The following is a 15,864-nucleotide window of genomic DNA, read 5'->3' on the forward strand; positions in this document are numbered from 1 at the left end:
GAGGAAGACCAATGTAGCTTCTGACTGTTACAGCATCTTTTTGTGGCATCGCTGCCCTTACCAGGTGGTTTCCAATGGTCCGGTTCTTTTTGAAAGCGAATAGAGGCTTTGCCTTGAATCCAGTGCTGATGTTTCTAATTAGGTGCCAATTTCTGGCTACCGCCTTTTTAAGCAAGTTCGAATTTGGACAAAAAGTGGAAACAAAGACTAATCTGTCAGTATCTTTTTTTGGTTTCCTTTCTAGTAGACTTTCACGTGGCGTCCACCACGCACGTTTGATAGATCGTTTGAGAAGTTTTTTAGGATATCCTCTTTCTAGGAGATTTTCAGTCAGCTTAGCAGCGTTCTCCATAAATTCATCCTTGGAGTGACAGTTGCGGCGAATCCGTAAGTACTGTCCATACTGTAGGTTGTCTTTCAAGCTTTTCGGATGATTACTCTTGAAATGGAGTGCTTTGTTGCGGTCTGTCTCTTTTTTATATAGGGTGGTTACTAATCCGCCATTACCTGGGTAGACCACTACATCCAGGAAGGGTATTCTTTCTTTGGAGAAGTTAAGACTGAATTGAATCTCTTCCGTACGATGATTGAGCCATAGGTGGAATTCTTTGAGGCCTTCCTCCTGGCCTGTCCATATAAAAAAGACATCGTCTATATATCTGCTCCAATATTTAATATATTGTGCAAAAGGGTTGTTTTTATAGACGAATGTTTCTTCGTATGCCGCCATGAACAGGACGGCCAGTTCTGGGGCGAAAGGACACCCCATAGCCACTCCACTTGTCTGGTAGTAAAAATCTTCATCAAATCTGAAGTAATTTTTCTTCATGGCAAAACTAGCCAATTTCAGGATGAATTCGGTCGGGACTTTGTGAGGCTGTTCTCTTGTATCCAAGAAGTGTCTCAAAACATTAAGGCCTTCGTCCTGTGGTATCTGGGTGTACAATGACACCACGTCCATGGTTACCAAAAAATGACTCTGTTCATCGAATTCCATGGCTAGTTTTGCCATGAAGAAAAATTGGCGGATTAGTAACCACCCTATATAAAAAAGAGACAGACCGCAACAAAGCACTCCATTTCAAGAGTAATCATCCGAAAAGCTTGAAAGACAACCTACAGTATGGACAGTACTTACGGATTCGCCGCAACTGTCACTCAAAGGATGAATTTATGGAGAACGCTGCTAAGCTGACTGAAAATCTCCTAGAAAGAGGATATCCTAAAAAACTTCTCAAACGATCTATCAAACGTGCGTGGTGGACGCCACGTGAAAGTCTACTAGAAAGGAAACCAAAAAAAGATACTGACAGATTAGTCTTTGTTTCCACTTTTTGTCCAAATTCGAACTTGCTTAAAAAGGCGGTAGCCAGAAATTGGCACCTAATTAGAAACATCAGCACTGGATTCAAGGCAAAGCCTCTATTCGCTTTCAAAAAGAACCGGACCATTGGAAACCACCTGGTAAGGGCAGCGATGCCACAAAAAGATGCTGTAACAGTCAGAAGCTACATTGGTCTTCCTCCCGTGGTAGGCCACAAAAAATGCGGCACCTGCGTATGTTGTCCATCTACAGAAGAAGGATCAGTGTTCCAGCATAAAAACATTTTCTGGAAACACAATTCGTTTACCAATTGTAAGTCACGCAACGTAATCTATGGTATCAAATGCCCGTGCGACTTATTATATATTGGTAAAACCAACCAGGAAGTGAGGTCCCGGATCACACAACACAAGTCACGGATAAGAAATAAGATACTGACAGCACCTTTGGTCAACCATTGGTTAACAATGAAACACAATGAATCCGAGCTTAAATGGACAGTCATCCTGAAGGTTGATAGGGACCCTAGAGGTGGCAACCTGGACAAGAAACTACTCCAAAAACAAGCGATGCTTATACTTAAGTTCAACACGGTGGGAGAGGGTCTTAATGAAATGTCAGAATTATATAAACTAAGTTGAATCCTTCCTACTTCATGAACAGATAGACACATAGGGACTCCCAGCTTCCTAAATTTCATCAATATAGGAATCAAAGTCCATTCCAGCAAAGAAACATCTCTCGAGCACCACCGAACCCTGTACATACCAGCAATTGAACGTTAGGACCAACTTCTAGAAAACATCAATATGCCTTAACCGACATTCATTTTTAGCATGTTGACAGTTCCACTTAAACGGAGCAAGTCTCCGGCATATTTTCACCCCAAATTATGGAATATTCGACTAGTTCGCCCACTGGCACTACATTACCCAGAATCCCCAGCCAGAGTGCGAGGACTTCAAATCAGCCAAGGGGCGTGTCCAACTAACGAGTTTACACTTGGGAAACCACAGAGACTCGAGCAAAGGCAGCGACGCCGGTCACACGAAGGTGAGCCTTGCGCGTTCAAAACGAAACGCCATAATATAAGGCTGTAGAGAATGGTTCCTTTCCCCAAGAGACGGACATGGCGACCATTGTGGTTCTTCCCAAGTCTCAGCCGCCCTGGCCACGATGTGCGGATTACGGCCCTATCTCCCTCATCAATACTGATGTAAAACTATTCGACACGGTCCTCGCCCAGTGGCTCAAACCCCATTTATCTGTGCTGGTTCACCCCGATCGGTGCGGGCTCATGCCCTCATATGGTACCCGGCACTGCCTGCGTAGACTGCCATTGGCCTTGGCCCATCGCCACCTGCTCACCCCATACCTTGCGATTCTTCTTGTAGACTTTGAGAAGGCTTTGATTCAGTGGACTGGGGATTTTTGTAAGACGTTCTCGACGAGATGGGATTCAGTCCCCGCTTTTGTGCTTTCGTGCCATGGTTAGTGTTCTTTACGCCCATCCACAGGCTTGTGTCCTGGTGAATGGGGTTCTGTAAGAGCCATTCTCGGTCTACAGGGGAATGAGGCAGGGTTGCCCTCTTTCCCCCCTGCTCTTCGCTCTGGTGATGTGGAGCCCTTGGCCTCCTTGATACGATCGTGAGAGCACGTGCAGGGATGGAATTGACCCAACACCAAAACTGACAAAATCACTCTTCATGCGGATGATATCCTCATCTATTTAGCAGATCCCGCCTGGTCAGGCCCCCACTGTCTCCGCATCCTGCACTCCTTCGAACGGGCCTCGGGCCTCTGGCCTCCGGCTGTACCCCGACAAATCGGTCCTGGTTCCCCTCCACCTGTCCTGAGAATGCTTCGATTGGGAGCCCAACATACCACTTCGCCGTCAATCATTCAAAAACCTGGGGATATGGATGACTCTACTCCCTGACCTTAGCTAGGTCCTCAACGTCACTCCCCTGGTAAGATGGGCTAAGGCGGACCTCCAGAAGTGGCAACCACTGCCCCTGAACCCATGGGGAGGGTCGCCCTCTTTAAGATGATGGTTCTCACCTGGTTCCTCTACGTTCTTCAAAATACCCCCCTATGCATCCCCAGGACCTGGTTTCGTGAATTGGATAGCATGGCCAATAAGTTCCTTTGGGGGAAAGGTAGCTGGCGCTGAATGTCTGTAGGATCCCCTCGTTTAACGGGGACTGGGGATTGCTCACCTATATTTGTACTTCCTTACCATGCGCCTACTCTCTATACATGATTGGTCTAACGGGGGATGGTCTGACCCGGCTTACAGGTTTAAATTGGGGGGATTGGGCCTAACCAAGGTTCAGTCTATGCTTTATGGGGCTCCTATCCCGTCCCACTTTCCAGAGGTGATGCGCTCTGCATTACTGGCCTGGCGGGCCGCACTGCGACACACCAAGTGGACACACACACTGACCCAGTGTACACACCTGTCGCAGGGGACCTGGATCGAAGAGGTTAATGGGCTGCGGGATTTCTGGGCATGGGACCTTTTAGGAATCCCACAACTAGGCGGTGTATGGGTGGGGGATCACATGTGTCCCTTCAAAGACCTTCAAAGTAGATACTCCCTGCATCAGTCGCAGTTCTACAGGTACCTGCAACTGAGACGTGCTCTCCATACGCACCTCACAACAGGTACACGGCTTCCTGACCATAGCCCGCCTGAGGCACAGATTATGTTGGGGACCTGGGGATGGCATCTCCGGTATCTACAGCACACTTATCAATAATACCCCTACTTCCCTGGATCGATTACGAGCTCAATGGGTGCAATGGGTGGGTACCCTGGAGGAGGGAAGGATTGACTCAACGCCCTTATGGCCCTAGGATGGTCACCGCCTCCATCAGGCTAAGTTTGGTACAGCTCTACTATTTACATGCAGCCTACTTCACGCCGGTGCGCCTTTACCGAGCGGGATTTAGCCCGACCTCCGCCTGTACTAGATGCGGTCACGATCCAGCTGATTTTCTCCACATGGTGTGGGAATACCCCTGCTTGACGCGGTTCTGGGAGGATATTGAGGAGGAACTCGCCGAGATATTGGGGTGGTAGGTTCCCCACAATCCAAAGCACACGAATCCTGGCTATTACTGACGGGTTGGATGGGTCTAGGAACTAGAAGTTGTTTTTCACTACAGCAATGGTAGTAGCCAAAAAGGACATAGCGGCCTCCTGGAAATGCCCTGACCCCCCCGAGTCTTAGACGCTGGCGGACTGGGGTGGATTGGTGCGTCATGCAAGAAAAAATTATTTTTGAGGCACGCGGGTGTCCAAAAAAACTTCAGAGGGTCTGGGGGAGATGGTTTGGGGGTATGGTTTAGTGTCAAGGAAAATGTCCAAATCCCTTTTACCTTGCATTTATTTGTGCCTGGAAACTGGGTCGCACAAAACCTTGTATTTACTCCTGGACTTTCATGGTATTGTGATGACTGGCTGGTGTCTACTGTCAAATCATTAAAATCAATAAAAATGTGATTATCAAAAATAAAAGTTCCAAAGGGTGCTCTCGTTACACAGTGGGTAGAATCTTTGATTAGTTCTCTTCACTCCCATAACACATTCCTCAACCTATGGAAGTCAAGGAAGGGATTAAATCCATCTGAATTCCTGACTCCACAAGAGTGAACATAACAAATCCTTACGTCCAGTTTAAGCATATTGTTAACAGAAACATTTTCAGGTTACATTGATACTTAAGGTAGATTGAGCAGCCTAGTACACCAAAAGGCTAATGAGGCCTAAGTAATGGTTTTAACTCTGCAAGCCATCACAGACCTTCAAAGATGATCACTGATAAAAAGACAACTAGATCTTGTGTCATTGTATGGAAGTAAAGTCTTCTCCTAACACTCTTACACTCTCAAGTACCTACTCAGAACTATTTAACTGAACAGTCAGGACACCACATGACTGATAATAAACAAATAATCCTAATCTTTCTATCCCTCACCAGTCCACTCTAAAGGCAATATCCATCTTTAAGAGAGGCTGTCTCACCTTTAGACTACTCACTGCAAAGTGGAAAATTACTAGTTAAAAAGGTAACCATTACTGGTTTCATGCTCATGTTGCACTTTGAAAATGCAAATACTTGAGATTTACGATAAAGGAAACTCTTAAGTAATCCATCTCCAGATGTGGTCCTACATTCTCCTCTCACTCAATAGCTGGCCAGCTTCAGTAGAGATCTCAATAACTGCTTTCCAGAATGAATTAAGAAGCAAATCTCATACACACACACCGTCCTTCATTCTTGGAGATTTGTTTCTAAGCTCTTGTACTTTAGATTTTATTATCATCCATCTCAAAAAGTCAATATTACAGGATTGAGAAAAGGCCAAGTAAGCTCTGTTGTTATGTAAAGCCATGGCTTCAGATCTGTGAGCAGGTGCTCATCTTACAAAGATATCTTATCTGCTTATATTGCTCGAAAGTCCACTTGTGCAATGTACACTGACTAACGAGTTTTCCACAACCAATATAACTGGAGTTTGGCAATACAATTGAAAATTCATAAACATACGAAGAAAGAACTTGAATGGCTGAATGTGAAACTATCCCAGAAGTTGTCCGCACTAGTACAATAGGTACAATCAGATGGGACCCAGATGTCCAAAATGGGAAACCCCTAACCCATAAACCAAGTTCTGTGAGAATGGTAAGGGACAGAGCTGGGTGACAGAATAATCTTTTGCATTATAATTCCAAAATGGAAGAGTGATCCAGAATAATGAAAGGATAAGTCTTTTTTTTCTAGTAATCCAATTTGATTCCCAAATGGGAAAAAGACAATATCCACAAAACATTCAACATGTGTTTCGCCCCCTCCCGGCGTAGAGGCCTAGGGATTTCTCAAGGCTGACAATATAAAAAGTACAATTTGAACCCATATTTGGTATTGCCATTGGCATAGAGGCCAAAGGGAAAGTAAGAAGACCAGAAAAGCACACGGCAGAAACCTGCATGAACCTAACCCAAAAGAAAACAGCTGAAATAGAAAGAGATATGATTATCAAGTTATCAACAGATAGCAAACACACAATGTGCAATAATGAATAGAATATCAATGTTAAAAATATCGATGTTCAAGGTATCGAAAAAAATATACAGACAACAAAAATATCGACTCCCATACCTAGACAAGTACAAAAATATTGAAATGAAAATATTGATGTAAAAAAATTTAGATTGATTTAAATATATATAATAGAGTAACATATATTAACCATATTAAATTGTAATATAAATGTTAACAAAATAAATTTTATTTAATATACATATTTACAAAATATTACAAATAAACACAAATAAACGCAAATATATTTTATACATATATATTTATTTTAAAATAAGTAATACACTATTAAATTTTATTCATTTTCAAGCTTTAAAATTATATAAAAAGAAAATATATATATATATAAATAATTTTATATATTAAAAAAATCCTAGAATGAATTAAAACATTAAACTATGAAAAAATATTTAAACTTAACTTGCTCAGTACAATCAGTGCACCAGTAGGAAAAAAGTTGGATAGCAAAATAGTTAAATTTATTATTCCAACTCCAGCAATTACAACAGGAGGGAAAGTGTTGGATAGCGGAGAGGCAAAAATTACTATTCCCACTCCAGTGAGTGCAAAAGTAGGGAAAGTGTTGGATGGCAAAGGGGTACAAATTACCATTCCTACTCCAGTAAGAGCAACAGTAGGGAAAGTACTGGATAGCGGAGGGGTAAACATTTACTATTCCCACTCAGTGCAACAGTAGGTTAAATGTTGGATAGCAGAGAGTTAAAAATTACTATTCCCACGCGAGTGAGTGCAACAGTAGGGAAAGTGCTGGATAGCGGAGGGGTAAAAATTACTATTCCAACTCCAGTAAGTGCAAGTGTAGGGAAAGTGTTGGATAGCAGAGGGGTAACATTTACTATTCCCACTCCAGTGACAGCAACAGTAGGGAAATTGTTGGATAGCAGAGGGGTAAAATTGACTATTCCCACTCCACTGAGAACAACAGTATACAAAGTGTTGGATAGCGGAGGGGCAAAAATAACTATTCCCACTCCAGTGAGAGCAACAGTAGGGAAAGTGTTGTATAGCGGAGGGAAAAAAATACTATTCCCACTCCAGTGAATGCAACACTAGGTAAAGTGTTGGATAGCAGAGGGGTAAAAATTACTATTCCCACTCCACTGAGTGCAACAGTAAGATAAGTATTGGATAGCGGAGAGGTAAAATTTACTATTCCCACTCCAGTGAGTGCAACAGTAGGGAAAGTGCTGGATAGCGTAGGGTAAAAATGACTATTTTAACTCCAATGAGTGCAACAGTAGGGAAAGTGCTGGATAGCAGAGGGGCAAAAGTTACTATTCCCACTCCAAAGATTGCAACAGTAGGGAAAATGTTGGATAGCAGAGGGGTAAAAATTTGTATTCCCACTCCACTGAGTGCAACAGTAGGAAAAGTGCTAGATAGCGGAGGGGTAAACATTATTATTCCCACTCCAGAGTGCAACAGGAGGGAAAGTGTTAGATAGCAGAGTAGTAAAAATTACTATTCCTACTCCCTTGAGTGCAATTGTAGAGAAAGTGCAGGATAGCGGCGAGATAAAAATTACTATTCCCACTCCGGTGACTGCAACTGTAGGGAAAGTGCAGGATAGGGGAGGGGTAAAAATTACTATTCCAACTCCAGTGAGAGCAACATTGGGGAAAGTGCTTGATTGCAGAGGGGTCAAAATTACTATTCCCACTCCAGTGATTGCAACAGTAGGGAAAGTGTTGGATACGTGACATCAAAAAAACTATTCACACTCACTTAGAAAAAAACAAATATTAAAAATGTAAATAAATTATAAAAAATGTATAAACAAAAAAAAATATATATATATATATATATATATATATATGCTGCAACAACCTTTCTTGATTCAAAAAAGGTATTTGGGACACTCCAGGATGCTCAAAATTCAATTTATTTGCAACGAAAACTTACAAACCGAGGCGTTTCGCCACAAGGCATATATATATATATATATATGTATATATATATATATATATATATATATTACACATATAAAAAGAACACATATTATATTATTAATTATATACAACAAAAACCTACAATTATTATATGAAATAAAATAAATACATTTACAAAAAATAATTCTTTTAAACTAGAAAATATTTACAAACAAAAAACATTATTAAAACATACATGCATTAATTGTATTTCTTAACCTATACACCACACCAATACCTAAACACTTCAACATGTTTTATTACATGTATTTACATAATTAACAACATTAATAATGAATTAAAATAAATATTATTGATAAAAAACAAATAAACATTGACTACACACTCTTTAACACTCTAATATCCACAACACACAGCTAAATTAAACTATAAAATAATAAAACACAAAACTTATTTTAAAAATTAAAAACTATTCATATTAACAACTAATAATTTAAATATTTAAAATGTATTTAATACACTCCCTTTACCTCTTTAAAAGTAAAAACAACACACACAAAAATTAACAATTACCCACAATAAATATCAAATATTTACCATTAATTAACAACTATATGTTAATTAAATAAATACAAATTACTTCCCACCCTTAAGTCCTATAAACACAATAAAAACACGCCTACATTTAATTACACAATTACTACAATTAATTAGCAACCAATTAATAATTCAATTACATTTAAATTACTTTCCACCCTTTACACCTATAAAAACCACAACACAGACCTAAAATTAATTACAATTACCGAAATGAATTACAAATGAATTATTAAAATTAACAACCAATTATTTATTCATAAATTACAAATAAACTACTTCCCACCCTTTACGCATATAAATACCACAACACACACCTAAAGTTAAATACAAAATTAACAAAAGTAATAACCAATTAATTCATTAAAATTAATTACCAACCAATTATTAATTCATCAATTGAAAATAAATAACTTCCCACCCTTCCCAAGCTTTACACCTATAAACCACAACACACAACTAAAATGAATGACTCAATTACCAAAATTAATGACAAATTAGTTAATTGACATTAATTAACAACCAATGAATTCCTAAATTTAAAATTAATTACTTCCCAGCCTTTACACCTAAAAACACCACAACACACACCTAAAATTAATTACAAAATTACCAAAATGAATAACCAATAGTTAAAATTAATTAACAATCAATTATTAATTTTTAAATTAAAAATAAATCACTTTCCATCCTTTATACCTATAAACACAACACACACCTAAGATTAATTACACAATTACCATAATTAATTACCAATTAATTAAAACGAATTAACAACCAATTATTAATTAATAATAAATTACTTTACACTTTTAAAACTATAACAATTCAATTAAACAAAAAATAATAAATAAAAATGAATCAATACATTTAATATAATTAAATACTTCCCACCCTATTCCCCTATAAACCCACAACCCGCTACGGAACTAAAAACGCAAAATTCAACAACAAAAAAATCATAAATGTCATATAAATAAATTACTTCCCATGCTATTCCCCTATAAACCCAGAACCCGCTACTGACCTAAAAGCACAACACTCTAATAAAATAAATTATTAACTACTAAAAATTGAACACATGTATTAAAAATAGAAAAAATTATAATACAAAAATACATATATATATATATATATATATATATACATATACATGGAGCCCCAGTTCAACCCCTGCTACATGGACAGTCGTGTATGGGGGTTGGTGCAGTATGGGGAGCTGAGGAGGGGGTCACCACGCAGAAGTCAGGATGAAGTGCCGCCCGCGATACGTCATCATCCCGCTGGAGTGCCCGACCAACGCAAAGCACTCTGGTACCTGTAGTATAGAAGCACTGGGCGTCCTACAGAGAACACAGGCAGCGAATCACATTCCACGCTGTCTATCCGAGGGGCGGAACTGACTCTCACCTGATGGGAAAGGAGAAGGTATTTCATACATCTTTGTTTGCCCGCTCCATGCAAACACCTCATGGCGCTGACGAAGGCTGAACTATGCCGAAATGCATTCGCCCTATTGCTGGTGTTCGTGGCATTAAGAGACCCCTTCAAAGAATCCTCAGTGTGGTTTCCACTTCTTGCTGCTGTTGGGGAAGATTTACTTTCATATTTTAGCGCGACTGCCAGTTATGCGCTTTTGGAAACCCTTGCACCCTCGAGGGTCCCGGTCAAATCTGGGTTCTGCCTTGCAGTTTGTGACGTTTTCCAGGCTACTGGGCTGACCGAATCCCACCCTCGGACACTTCAAGACTACCGGCAGTGTTGGAGACATTGTGCCCCACATTGGGAGAACTGGAGCCCCAGTTCAACCCCTGCTAAATGGACTGTCGTGTATGGGGGTTGGTGCAGTATGGGGAGCTGAGGAGGGGGTCGCCACGCAGAAGTCAGGATGAAGTGCCCGCGATATGTCACATCACCCCCGCTGGAGTCCCGGACCAACGCAAAGCACTCTGGTACCTGTAGTATAGACGCACTGGGCGTCCTACAGAGAACACAGGCAGCGAATCACATTCCATGCTGTCTATCGAGGGGCAGAGCTGACTCTCACTTGACGGGAAAGGAGAAGGTATTTCAACCACTTTGTTTGCCCGCTCCATGCAAACACCTCATGGCACTGACGAAGGCTGAACTATGCTGAAATGCATTCGCCCTATTGCTGGTGTTCGTGGCATTAAAAGACCCCTTCAAAGAATCCTCAGTGTGGTTTCCACTTCTTGCTGCTGTTGGGGAAGATTTACTTTCATATTTTAGCGCAACTGCCAGTTACGCGCTTTTGGAAACCCCTGCACCCTCGAGGGTCCCCGTCAAAGTAGGCTTCTGCCTTGCAGTTCGTGACTTTTCCCAGTGTAGTGGGCTGACCGAATCTCACCCTCGGACACTTCAAGACTACCAGCAGTGTTGGAGACATTGTGCCCCACATTGGGAGAACTGGAGCCTCAGTTCAACCCCTGCTAAATGGACTGTCGCGTATGGGGGTTGGTGCAGTATGGGGAGCTGAGGAGGGGGTCGCCACGCAGAAGTCAGGATGAAGTGCCCGCGATATGTCATCAGCCCCGCTGGAGTACCGGACCAACGCAAAGCACTCTGGTACCTGTAGTATAGACGCACTGGGCGTCCTACAGAGAACACAGGCAGCGAATCACATTCCACGCTGTCTATCCGAGGGGCGGAGCTGACTCTCACCTGACGGGAAAGGAGAAGGTATTTCAACGACTTTGTTTGCCCGCTCCATGCAAACACCTCATGGTGCTGATGAAGGCTGAACTATGCCGAAATGCATTCGCCCTATTGCTGGTGCTCGTGGCATTAAAAGACCCCTTCAAAGAATCCTCAATGTGGTTTCCACTTCTTGCTGCTGTTGGGAAAGATTTACTTTCATATTTTAGCGCGACTGCCAGTTACGCGCTTTTGGAAACCCCTGCACCCTCGAGGGTCCCGGTCAAAGCTGGCTTCTGCCTTGCAGTTTGTGACTTTTCCCAGGGTACTGGGCTGACTGAATCCCACCCTCGGACAGCTCAGGAGGGGGTCACCATGCAGAAGTCAGGATGAAGTGCCCGCGATATTTCATCACCCCCGCTGGAGTGCCCGACCAATGCAAAGCACTCTGGTACCTGTAGTATAGACACACTGGGCGTCCTACAGAGAACACAGGCAGCACATCACATTCCACGCTTTCTATCCGAGGGGCGGAGCTGACTCTCACCTAACGGGAAATGAGAAGGTATTTCAACCACTTTGTTTGCCTGCTCCATGCAAACACCTCATGGTGCTGATGAGGGCAGAACTATGCCAAAATGCATTCGCCCTATTGCTGGTGTTCGTGGCATTAAAAGACCCCTTCAAAGAATCCTCAGTGTGGTTTCCACTTCTTGCTACTGTTGGGGAAGATTTACTTTCATATTTTAGCGCGACAGCCATTTAGGCGCTTTTGGGAACCCCTGCACCCTCGAGGGTCCCGGTCAAAGCTGGCTTCTGCCTTGCAGTTCGTGACTTTTCCCAGGGTACTGGGCTGACCGAATTCCACCCTCGGACACTTCAAGACTACCGGCAGTGTTGGAGCCATTGTGCCCCACATTGGGAGAACTGGAGCCCGAGTTCAACCCCTGCTAAATGGACTGTCGTGTATGGGGGTTGGTGCAGTATGGGGAGCTTAGGAGGGGGTCGCCACGCAGACGTCAGGATGAAGTGCCCGCGATACGTCATCATCCCAGCTGGAGTGCCCGACACACGCAAAGCACTCTGGTACCTGTAGTATAGACGCACTGGGCGTCCTACAGAGAACACTGGCAGCGAATCACATTCCACGCTGTCTATCCGAGGGGCGGAGCTGACTCTCACCTGATGGGAAAGGAGAAGGTATTTCAACCACTTTGTTTGCCCGCTCCATGCAAACACCTCATGGCGCTGACGAAGGCTGAACTATGCCGAAATGCATTCGCCCTATTGCTGGTGTTCGTGGCATTAAAACACCCCTTCAAAGAATCCTCAGTGTGGTTTCCACTTCTTGCTGCTGTTAAGGGAAGATTTACTCTCATATTTTAGCGCGACTGCCAGTTACGCGCTTTTGGAAACCCCTGCACCCTCGAGGGTCCCGGTCAAAGCTGGCTTCTGCCTTGCAGTTTGCGACTTTTCCCAGGGTACTGGGCTGACCGAATCCCACCCTCATACACTTCAAGACTACCAGCAGTGTTGGAGACATTGTGCCCCACATTGGGAGAACTGGAGCCCCAGTTCAACCCCTGCTAAATGGACTGTCGTGTATGGGGGTTGGTGCAGTATGGGGAGCTGAGGAGTGGGTCGCCACGCAGAAGTCAGGATGAAGTGCCCGCGATATGGCATCACCCCTGCTGGAGTGCCGGACCAACGCAAAGCACTCTGGTACCTGTAGTATAGACGCACTGGGCATCCTACAGAGAACACGGGCAGCGAATTACATTCCATGCTGTCTATACGAGGGGCGGAGCTGACTCACACCTGACGGGAAAGGAGAAGGTATTTCAACCACTTTGTTTGCCCGCTCCATGCAAACACCTCATGGCGCTGACGAAGGCTGAACTATGCCGAAATGCATTTGCCCTATTGCTGGTGTTCGTGGCATTAAAAGACCCCTTCAAAGAATCCTCAGTGTGGTTTCCACTTCTTGCTGCTGTTTGGGAAGATTTACTTTCATATTTTAGCGCGACTGCCAGTTACGAGCTTTTGGAAACCCCTGCACCCTCGAGGGTCCCGGTCAAAGCTGGCTTCTGCCTTGCAGTTCGTGACTTTTCCCAGGGTACTGGGCTGACCGAATCCCACCCTCGGACACTTCAAGACTACCGGCAGTGTTGGAGACATTGTGCCCCACATTGGGAGAACTAGAGCCCCAGTTCAACCCCTGCTAAATGGACTGCCGTGTATGGGGGTTGGTGCAGTATGGGGAGCTGAGTAGGGGGTCGCCACGCAGAAGTCAGGATGAAGTGCCTGCGATATGTCATCACCACCGCTGGAGTGCCGAACCAACGCAAAGCACTCTGGTACCTGTAGTATAGACGCACTGGGCGTCCTACAGAGAACACAGGCAGCGAATCACATTCCACGCTGTCTATCCGAGGGGCGGAGCCGACTCTCACTTGACGGGAAAGGAGAAGCTATTTCAACCACTTTGTTTGCCCGCTCCATGCAAACACCTCATGGCGCTGACGAAGGCTGAACTATGCCGAAATGCATTCACCCTATTGCTGGTGTTCGTGGCATTAAAAGACCCCTTCAAAGAATCCTCAGTGTGGTTTCCACTTCTTGCTGCTGTTAGGGAAGATTTACTTTCATACATAGATAATATATATATATACTAAAATACATAACAATGATAAAAAACAATATTTTTAACAACAATATTTTTGCAAACGATATTAAACACTTAGGGGCCTCGAACGTCCCCGTACGTAGGATGTAGTACGATGCGTACCCAAAGCAGTTCTCTGTCCGAATCATACCAAAGAACGTATGACTCAATAATCCATACGAATCGCATTCGGAATGTGCAGTACGTGATGTCCGTACGGATCAAAGCATCATTTTCCGACCCAGCAAGTACGATTCGTCCAGTCAACACTCCGTACAACTCTTTTTTTACGAGAGCTCAAAACATCCAGAAAAGCAGAATTCGACTCGAAATGTGAGCAAAACGGACCCCTGGTACAGTTCGTACACTCCATGATCTTAGGGGTATGGTTCGTACAACTATGATCATGGGGTAAGGTTCGTCCGCCCCATGATCGTAGGTGTACGAACCGTACCCCTATGATCATGGGGTGTACGAACCGTACCCCTACAATCATGGGGTGTACGAACCGTACCACTACGATCATGGGGTGTACGAACCGTACCCCATGATCGTAGGTGTACGAACCGTACCCGTACGATCATGGGGTGTAAGAACCGTACCCTATGTGATTTTGTGGCTCTCTGTACGAATTGCTCATATGCAACATTTACCATACGAATCGGGTACTCATTCCCCAGTGCGGATCGTACTTGTCGGGTCGTACGGCATGTTTACGATTCGTACGGTTCACTTTCAGGGTCCGTATCGTACGGATTTTCCCTTGCTTTTTGTACGGTTCGCAACGATTCGGACGTATTTTTTTTACTACGGATCATACTACGCGATTCGGACAGATTTGTACGATTCGGACGGAAACGGCTACGAATTCGAATCGTCATACGGATTGGTTTCCTGAATCGAATCGACCCCTTAGATATTTTCAAAATCAATATTACTTGCCTTAAGTCAATATTCTTGACATTGATATTCTTGCTGTTGATATTTCTGACCCACGATAATAATGACTCGATATTTGTGCAACTCGATACTTTGTACTCGATATTCTATCTCTGCACCAATAAATTTCAAATAATAATTCGGGGCACATCACAAAACCAAAATCCAAATAGGTGAACATTGCATTAAATTATAATGTGCAGAATTTATGTCATTAGAGTGATCGGTTCATGCAGTCCTTTAGAAAACACCATGACAATACAAATTAAGTCATTATAAACATTGTATAAGTGTGATAAAGCAAACAAATATCCATATGTGCAAAATACTTATAAAAATGTCATACACATCCCGAATTGTGTCAGGAATCCAAGACATATCGGAATACTCAGAACGTTATGTTTGGGATGACAGCTGTCCGCATGCTGTCTGGAAGTGACTGCTGTTTCTTTTCTGTAGAGGCTGGCATGAATATCATTATTGTGAATATAGAATTCTTAGATCCAGATACTCTATTTCAGTGGTGCAAAATTTGTCAGTAGTATTAATGTTCCAAAAATTATCATCAAGTTGATTGAGAAAGGCTTTCAATAAGTTTACATATCCTTACCAGATGCAGAAATTGTTGTCTATGTACCGACCACAAAACAATAATATGTGATGTGG

At 43.0% G+C, this 15,864-nt stretch overlaps 1 protein-coding gene across 6 annotated transcripts in view; it reads right to left on the reverse strand.

Annotated features, from left to right (window-relative positions):
* The window catches only part of ZBTB20 (zinc finger and BTB domain containing 20), a 2,236,857-nt gene that overhangs the window by 139,074 nt on the left and 2,081,919 nt on the right, over positions 1-15,864 (reverse strand). The window lies entirely within an intron of this gene.

This window comes from Lissotriton vulgaris, chromosome 8 (assembly GCF_964263255.1).
Source record: "Lissotriton vulgaris chromosome 8, aLisVul1.2, whole genome shotgun sequence".
Classification (NCBI taxonomy): domain Eukaryota; kingdom Metazoa; phylum Chordata; class Amphibia; order Caudata; family Salamandridae; genus Lissotriton; species Lissotriton vulgaris.